Raw genomic sequence first — 9,173 nt, 5'->3', positions numbered from 1 at the left:
GCAAACAATTTTCCTTTTTGGAGAGGACAAGCTAAGGCGTGCTGCTAAATCCTGCTTTTGAGGAGCACTCGTCTCATTGACTGCAGGGGTAGAGAACTGTCCCCGGGGACACGAGGGTGGGGAGGGGCTACATGTCAGATGCTGAGTAAGAACTTGTTACAGTCGTTGTTTGAGGGGATGTCAGGGCAGGACAGTAATGTCGGGGTGTGTCTGTTGGGGGGTGAGAGGGCAAGGCACATAAAAGGATCAGATGAAAGATGATAATCACCGGGGCTGAGGAGGGGTGAGGGGCTATAAGGAGAATTGTATACTTATGAAATACTAAAATGAAGTTCAGAGGGGACAGTCTTTTCTGGACAGTTTATTAGTCCCTAGTCCTGACTAATCAGAGTTAAAGGCGGTATTACTTTGCCAGTCACAGGATTTAAGCAAGGGTGCCCCAATTCCAGTTTAGGAGGGGCAGTCTGTGGCACAGTTTATGGATTTTCCTGCTCATGTACATGTATTGAACCAGGCAATTGGCTTGTCAGCTGAATGAGGTTTGTTTGAGCATGTTAATCGGCAAACTGTGTGGTAGACTGGCCTTCTTGGATTGAAATTGGGGAACCCTAATTTAAGCTCATATCTTCTGAACATGGACAGTGGTGCCCAACTAGGCTAGACACCTCACAGTTATTTGGGGAACTGACTTGATTTGGGTTTTGAAGACTTCAGTGAAATCCTGAGTTAAAGGTACAGCTATTGAACTTTTCTTAAGAATTTACGCTTCCAGAACAAAGTGGTAGCTGGTCAGCTGAATAATTAACTTGCTGTTGGTCGTCTAAACCTCCCAGCAGGTTTTGGCCCCAGAATCCTTCTGTGGTCTGTTTCTCTCCCAAGGTGATGCCTTCAGGTAGTAATATTCCAGTGAGTCTTCATGAATAACTTTCTTTCTGCATCTGGCTGTCATATATCTTCGACTGACTGGAACCAGTCTAATGAAAGACTTCCTGCGGCCTGATGAGGGTAATTGATTGTCTCCCGGCTGGGCTTATTGTCTGATCACTGGAGCACTGCTGTTTGCTTGCTCGCCACACTGCGCCAGTCCCAGGGAAACCGGATGAAGCTTATAAAACATCAAAGAACAAAACGTTATGTGGTTTATTCAAGTTGCCATAAAATGTCTAATTGATTCATATGACTGTTTGATTAGGCAGCCAATCACATAAAAATACCGCTCAGGGTATATGAAACGCTTAATTTCCATTGGATGTGTTGGCTAATCAGAATATCTTCATTCCTGTAATGTCATTATTTTACCTGCCTGAAAAACATAATAGAAAAATCTTCAAAAGGATAAGGAGCTCGGAGATCAAAGAAGCGGGAAATTGAGTGAATTGCATTCTGATATATATATTTTTTTCATTTTGGGAACAATTCTGTGGTGAGAGGCATGACTCCAGGTATGACTCATATTGGAACTGGAAACTAAGAGCAAAGGAGACGTTTGTGGATGCATGACTGGGGATTTTTAGTGACATCAGCAGTTCTGACAAGAATGTGAAGGTGCTGACATCATCCTGTCAGTGTCTCCTAGAAGAGAACCAGGTTATCATGAGGCTGCACATCTACTGACATCACCAGTGCACTCACTCCAAGTACCATATGCTAATGTATGAGTGTTTCTATTCAAAAAATCCCCACCAGTAATCTGGTAGACGGTTTATTAGGTACACCTGCTAAATGCATACTGCCTTCTCCAGACAGAGGATGATGTGGCTGTAATTGAGTCCCACCCAAAGTTCAGAAGGCAGAGGAGCAGATAAGATGCGGTGTGATTGTTGGCGCCACATAGTTCCTGCACCTCAGAAATAGCCATTTCACACACCACAGTGTCCAGAATGTATGGAGAATGAACATAAGAACATAAGAACTATACAAATGAGAGGAGGCCATTCGGCCCATCAAGCTCGCTTGGGGAGAACTTAACTAATAGCTCAGAGTTGTTAAAATCTTATCTAGCTCTGATTTAAAGGAACCCAAGGATTCAGCTTGCACTACTAGGAAGACTATTCCATACTCTGACTACACGCTGTGTAAAGAAGTGCTTCCTTAAATCCAGCTTGAAATGTTCTCCCGCTAATTTCCACCTATGGCCACGAGTTTGTGTATTTGAACTAATGCTGAAGTAACCATTTGGTTGAACAGCATCCAAACCTGTTAGAATCTTATATACCTGGATCATGTCCCCCCTCAGTCTCCTTTGCTTGAGACCGAACAGAATGGTGTGATGATCAAAAAAATCAAGTTGATGGCATTTCTGTGGCCAGAATATTGTCAGTGACAGAGGACAGAGGAGAATGGGCAGACATGTTAAAGCTCAGTATGGCAGTGATGTGCTGAAAGGCTTCTCAGAATACAACACTTATTTACCTTCAGTGAGGTTCTGGATCCTGCCAGGAAGCAGCAAACTAAAGAAGTGACCCAGAGTGCGTATTAGTTTGTAGTGCAGCTGCACCTTCTCCCTGAATAGACATGGCTGTCAGCTCTCCTTCCACACACACTGATCAGACTGCAATCGCAGGCCGGCTGCAAAGCCCATCTCCCTTGGATCACCACTCTTTGCCATCAACCAGCCCCTGGGTGTGGACCGGTTTGTCCATCTGCCTGACCCAGTCAGGGCTCCTGATTCTTTTTATGTCTATTTCTCATTTCTCTCTTTCTCTTCCCCTCCCTCCCTCTCTCTCTCTCTCTCTCTCTCTCCTTCTTCCTCCCACTCTAGGCCGCTATGGTCACCCACATGTCTGCGTACATTTCAGGCTCCAGCTCCCATGATGCATATGTTACCCTCCTCCCAAGTCCGTTCCCCTCCCGTTTTCCACGATGATTGCTCGGTGCCCAGTGATCCTCTCTGTGGCTCCGTCCCCGTCACCGTGGTTGCACAGCTGATTTGCAGTGTTCCGGAATGTGGCCGCTCTCCGCCCCCTTGGTGATTAGAATAACTACAGCTCTTTGGCTTGGGGAAGGTCAGCTTTTTGTCAGACCCTCCTGTCAGCGGCAGTGCAGTTTATAATGCACAGCAGCTACTGATGTGACACAGAAATTAAGCAGGTTATTTTTAGGACTTGATGTTAGCTTGGTTTAAGCACCAAACTGCCCCCGACTCACAGTTTCATGCAATTATTGCCCTCTTCTGCTCCGTAATTATGTACAAGAGTACTGAGCTGCTACTTCCCAAGGATTTCCATGGGTGGTCTGTATTTTTATACAACACAGAAATTGTGTTTCCGGGGACACTACTGGTAGATTAAAGCTTTCATCAATGACGAGTTACCTGAGAGACTAGTTATTTGTGATTTGGATGGATTTACCATCACTTATAGTTTGGGTGTGAGGGGCGGGAGGCTTAGGCTGGGGTGGGGTATCGCCGCTCCCTTCCATATCTGGGTGAGAATGATGAGCTAGATTCTGCGGTCTCCATAGCGACGATGACGGAGGCAGACACAAAGTCGAGCTGATGCTTTGTCGGGGAAAACACCCAGATCCCAGCTGGGGTGCTGGCTGAAATTGTTAAGCCCCTCCCACTCCTCATCAGTTATCTTCATCCCAGGTATTTTTGCACATGCACCCTTATATGGTGAGATGACAATAAGGAATCTCGGATCTTTCGCTCTGGCAGGTGACTGGGAGGACTGGGGGACATGCTGGCTCATCGGCCCTGGCTGGTCCCTCCCTAACTGCCAAGCTGTAACACCAGCAGGTGAGCGTCCTTCAGTCAGTTTTTAAAATCTGTGCACACAAACAGTGCCTCAGAAGTTTTCATTAACAGGACGACTTTGGTTTCAGCTGTAACTAGAGCTGTTCTTTAGATGACTTGTATCCATCACTGTACAATATGTGGACTTCATTCAGTTAAAAAGAGGAGCTCAAGGTGGGAGTTGTAATAAAATATGGGATTAAAAAAATTCAAATAAGCTGGGTAATCGGAGATGTGTAGTGTGTAGATGTTTAGCGTGTAGATGTGTAGTGTGTAGATGTGTAGTATGTAGATTTGTAGTGTGTAGATGTGTAGTATGTAGATGTTTAGTGTGTAGATGTGTAGTGTGTAGATGTGTAGTATGTAGATGTGTAGTATGTAGATGTGTAGTGTGTAGATGTGTAGCATTGTTTGAGAAGCCCCAGCACAGAATTGTTGCAAATCAAGAAGCAACCATGGCGCAAACTGCAGCATCACTGCTGTTCCCTGAAAAGGAGAGTGGAGCAGGGATGGTGGCCGGAAGCGGAGGAAGCTGCGGATTATCGGTCCTCCGCACGGCAGGAGCGTGGCAGATGGGCAGACGTCCTGGCATATTGAAACAGCCTCTCGCTGCATCTCCACTCAATCAAACAGATGGGCTCACTCAGCCTGCCTGTAAGCACTACACCACCGAGGACACTTCAGCTGGGGCTTAAGAGTCAGGCCGTGTTCCCCAGTCAGGCATCAAAGCACCAGCTCTCCAGTGACCCCCCCCCCCCTTTTTAATTAGTCCCAGCTTGCCATTGGTGAGTGACCTGAAATGGCACCGGGGTTTGCCTGTTTTTCATTTGCTAACTTGATTTTTCATTAGTGGAATGGTAAAACCCGCTATTCAAACTACGTATAAATGGTTAATGTCGAAAAGCGATTCATATTCGAAATGAGGGCTTGACTGTAGGTCAAAGTATCATCTATTACTATAGTGTTTCAAGTTATATTTAAATGAAGAAATGAATATGTGTCATTTTTGACATGGCTGTCCATCCATTTTCCATTCCTGCTTGTTCTGAAGAGATTCGCAGGGATCTGCAGCCTATTCCAGAAGCTATGGGCGTAAGGCAGTGAATGACCCAGGACAGGGCGCCAGCCCATCGCAGGGTTGGCGTAACTACTGAAGGAAAATTTGGATTTTGGAGTAGATTAGTGGTTCTACAGGAGCCAGGTTCCAGAACCCCGAGTCATTGTGTAGTTTTTGTGGCATTCCATCCGGTGCATTCCTTAATCAGGTATTCACAAGCCTTATAATCAGCTGACAGGTAAATTCAGACTGTGTACCTGATGGGACAGAACAAAAATGTGGACGGCTAATGATGTAAGAATTGGGTTAACATCCATAGTAGGGTTTTGCCAAATCCCGTGATGACCAGGCGAAAACTTCAGCAAAATCGACCCCAATGCAAGATATTCCTCGCACTTGTGTGGGACACCAAATGATCATCCTCTTGACCCCTGATGGGCCACGTTATGGCATGTTACTAAGCATGCAGAATCACCTCAGCACTATTGAATCACTCAGATAGTATTAGTCATTTTAACGGAACAACAGCCCCATAATTGGATGTAGGAAATGTATAGCTAAGGAACAACCAAAAATCATCAACATGTGCCACCTATTGTGTGATAGCAGCTAGTAGTGGCTACTCAGAGACACATAACAGTGCATGTCTCAGTAAAACTTGTTTTATATACCAGCACTGCCAGAACCTCAAGTCATTTATTCTCTGTTGTCTGCACAAAGGACTCGTGCTGCACAGCCCGAGGATCCGGGATGGGGTTTAATACGAAGAATGTCTCCACCTAGTGTTACATATGTGAACTGATCGACTGACTGCTGCCAGAGCTCACCATTCTGCTACAAACTACCCCAACAATCTGCTTAATCCTTCCAGGGTATATAACCTTATATTTCCTCATAACATAAATAGCACATGCATGTATCGATATGTAACAAAATCTTTTTTAGAGTGTTATTATTCTCCTTTATTATAGAGCAATATTTTACTGTTTTACACGTAGCAGTACTGTGCAAGATTTAATGAGTTACTGATTGTGTCCGTATTCATGCTTGGTGCCTCTTGATTAACACACTATTTGCACTTAAACTTTGTGTAACTAAAGGTTTGATTGCTTATGCAGTCGGGCTATCAGAAATACGTGGGTGCTATGTAAAAAGGTCCAAAGTGTTTTTCCTTGACAGACAAACTTTTGAGTTACAGGTTCAGGCCTTTAGCGACAGAGTCACCTGCTGGCCAGACACGATTCCATGTCTGCAAGATACGCGACAGACCCACTGAACAGCACACTAATGGAATTTCGTATTAGTAAGTCAGAAACTAAGCACATAAATATACAAATGACAAATATGTCTGTAGCTTGAACGGCTTAGATTTGCATCACGTAAAAAATTGCCATAAAGTGGCAATGAGTGTAACTCTGTAAGTCCGTCTTACTGCAAACAGGATGCTCCGCGCAGGACAGCAACTGCTCCTGGAAATACAGCAGGCTTTGAAGGCTCATATTTATCAAACAAACCCAGAGAAAAATACAGGCAAGTAAATTCAATATAAAAGCCACTCAAAATGTTTCTTTTAATAGAGTGAAATCAAAACGTTACAAAATCGGCCAAAAAAAAGGCAAAGCTAAAAATAAACAAAAGTGGTGTTTTGAGATACAGCAATGTTAGAACTTTTTAAACCTAAGACATCCGGTCAGATAACACAAAGAACGTAGGCGTCAAATTTGGAAAAAAAGCTCGGGAGAAAAAAATAATCGTACATTACAAATCTTTACATAAATTGTGGTTGACATACTTTCTTGACACAATCTGCTGATAACAGTTATACTAGTTTAAGTTTTGATAAATAACACTTTCTATTTTCACACTGAGGAATTCACTGTTGCATGTAGATGAAGGTAGTTAAATAGTCACTGGTTATGTCATTCAAAACTTCCCTGCTTAAAAACAACCCAGAATGATCTAACATTTAACAAACCAGTTGTGTTTCAGTCAGACTCTGGATTGTGGACAGAGGGTAGGCTCACTAGTAAACAACACAATATATATATATTCTGATATATCATGTAACCCTATGTATAAATTCTACAATATATACATGAGAGATTAAAAAAATACAAAGGAAGGCCTTACTTTCAGCTTTTTTTATCCTGACTAATTTAGTGTAATATCAGTAATGTGAAGTTTCTCTAAGGTAATTTATCGGTATCACTGGGAACACGATTTGCTTACTTTCGTTATACAAGCATTAAAGAGGCACCTCACAGACAAACCGTACATACATACATTTCAAATAGAACACATGGACGTGGTTATATGTGAATACATGAATTAAAGTACAGTGAGAGCAGGCTTCAGAGTCTTGGAGTGTGTTATATACAGTGCTTTAATTTGGGGCCTTTATGTTTAATCACACTTAACATTGTACATTCACAGATAAATGTAAATCAGATGACATCCATCTACTCACTGGGGTTTTCCTTATATGGTAAATGGTAAATCCAAGCATCAGCCTCTGGATTCTTGTTTTTAAACATGGCACAGCTTTTATTGTGTTCTAGAAGGTCAACCACATTTAGCCCTCTAGGATTTCGCTTGACGAAGTGCTATGGCGTCGAGTAGGGGTTCAAGGATTCATCTATGAAGGTTCTTGGAAGAAAAAAAAAAACATTTTCTGCTTGACATCCTTGTAACAGCCTGAATTGTCAGCAATTCATAGACTTCTGTTTTTTACTATGTGGGACTGTATTTCTTGAAAATAAAGTAGCATTAAAACTCAGGGGAAGTGTCTGGTTGGACATGCTAGGCAGCCATCACCGAAACTGTACTTTGAAAGCTGACTCCTGCTCCACCTTAAAGCTCATTCAAATATGTTTTGTGGTCCTCCACCTCTGATCTGAGCCTAGGTGGGGAAGAGCGAGATGAACAGTCTTCGACAGTCACAGCCACCCCTGTACCTGTGCTCACGTTCTACAAACCTTGGCGCCACACGATGTCTGATGGGCCATCTGAGCTCAGACCTGCATTTTAAAGCAAGTTACACTGGGAGCAGATTTAGGAGACACGGCCCAAGGGCTTTAGCTGTTTTTTTTGTTATGATGACACCAGGTGACGTTCACACGTGGATAGATCTGCATGAATATGTGACACTGTAGCTGTTATCTGGGAATTGGGACTCTCGCTTGTTACGTTTCGGAATTCTGAACAGTGGGATAAAGGAACTGACAGTGGTCTGCATTCAGTCACCATTTATTCATGTTCCCGGTTCGCTTCCAAACAAAGAGCTTACCTCACGCTTTTTTTTTTGTGGATTCTCTTGGAAACCTTGGACATCTCACCACAACAGAGGTCAGCCGATGGCTTATGCTACATGAGTCTCAAAAGAACGGCCCTCATGCTATGGGCAGCATCTCCGCCTCTCCCTCGGCGCGAAGCACACACCAGTCCCAAAGCACAACGTTCCCCTGACGCCTTTCCATGCGCGGTGGCCGCTAGAGAGCAGAGAGTCGAGCTGGAATCCGAAAGGCTTGCATACTTTCAGCGTCTTCCGCGAGAGGACTTTGAAGTCTGACTGGACCACCTACAAGAAAATTCCAGAAGCCTCCCAGTGTGGTTTCTTTCGGCTTGAAATATACAATGGATTGTTGTTTTTAGAAAAGCGATGCTAAAAAATTCTCCAGATATCAACACACACACACACACGTTTAAGAACTAAAATTGTTTCCTTTGTAATTTCATAAAAATGGAGTGTTTGTCATTTAAAAAATACCTTCTTAAAAAATGCTCACTTCTCTCTCCAGTTGTTTGCTCTCTTTCATTTTTAGTGTAAGAGAGTCTAGTCCTTCCCTCCCACAGCACAGTCCCTTTAGAGGTTTGGGCTCTTGCTGACCCCCATGGCCCCCCAGTCCAACCAGCTTCCAAGGTACCAAACAGGTGCTACCTCCTAGCGATGCAGATACTCCTCAAACAGGCTGACTCTCCTGCTCATCTCAACCATCATTCTCTCTCAAAGGCCCCCTTAGGCGGTGAGGCCCCATTCCGGGTCCCTTATGATCCACTGTCCTTCCCCTCGGTGTCTTCCGTAGCAACCAGGGGCTCCTCTGTGCTGGGAGACTGGGCCCCATCTGGTCCATCTGAAAGGGTGATGGAAAAAAAATAAGAACACAATTTCATCATAATGTACCAGAACTACATAATGACTTTCAGAAATTAAAGAGAAACTTTAAACATTATACTTCGCACTTTCAATTTTAGTCGACTAAATCAACTGTAGTTGACTAAAACTAGACTAAAACTAAAATAATTTAGATGACTAAATTATGACTGAAACAATTACATTTTAGTCAAAAGACCATGAATAAAACTAGATAAAACTTTGCTGTG

The 9,173-nt window shown here is 43.4% G+C and overlaps 1 long non-coding RNA gene across 1 annotated transcript; it reads right to left on the bottom strand.

Moving 5' to 3' along the window:
- Positions 1–6,339: 6,339 nt before the first annotated feature.
- Positions 6,340–8,831, bottom strand: LOC125748744 (uncharacterized). The gene is made up of 2 exons (XR_007399664.1): positions 8,080–8,831; positions 6,340–7,439 (listed from the first exon to the last, which is right to left on the bottom strand). It is a non-coding gene; the product is annotated as an uncharacterized LOC125748744 (long non-coding RNA).
- Between the last annotated feature and the right edge of the window lie 342 nt (positions 8,832–9,173).

This window comes from Brienomyrus brachyistius, chromosome 9 (genome assembly GCF_023856365.1).
Source record: "Brienomyrus brachyistius isolate T26 chromosome 9, BBRACH_0.4, whole genome shotgun sequence".
Taxonomy (NCBI): Eukaryota; Metazoa; Chordata; class Actinopteri; order Osteoglossiformes; family Mormyridae; genus Brienomyrus; species Brienomyrus brachyistius.
Note: the sequence above shows the minus strand (reverse complement) of the source record. Positions and strands in the feature narration are given on the sequence as shown.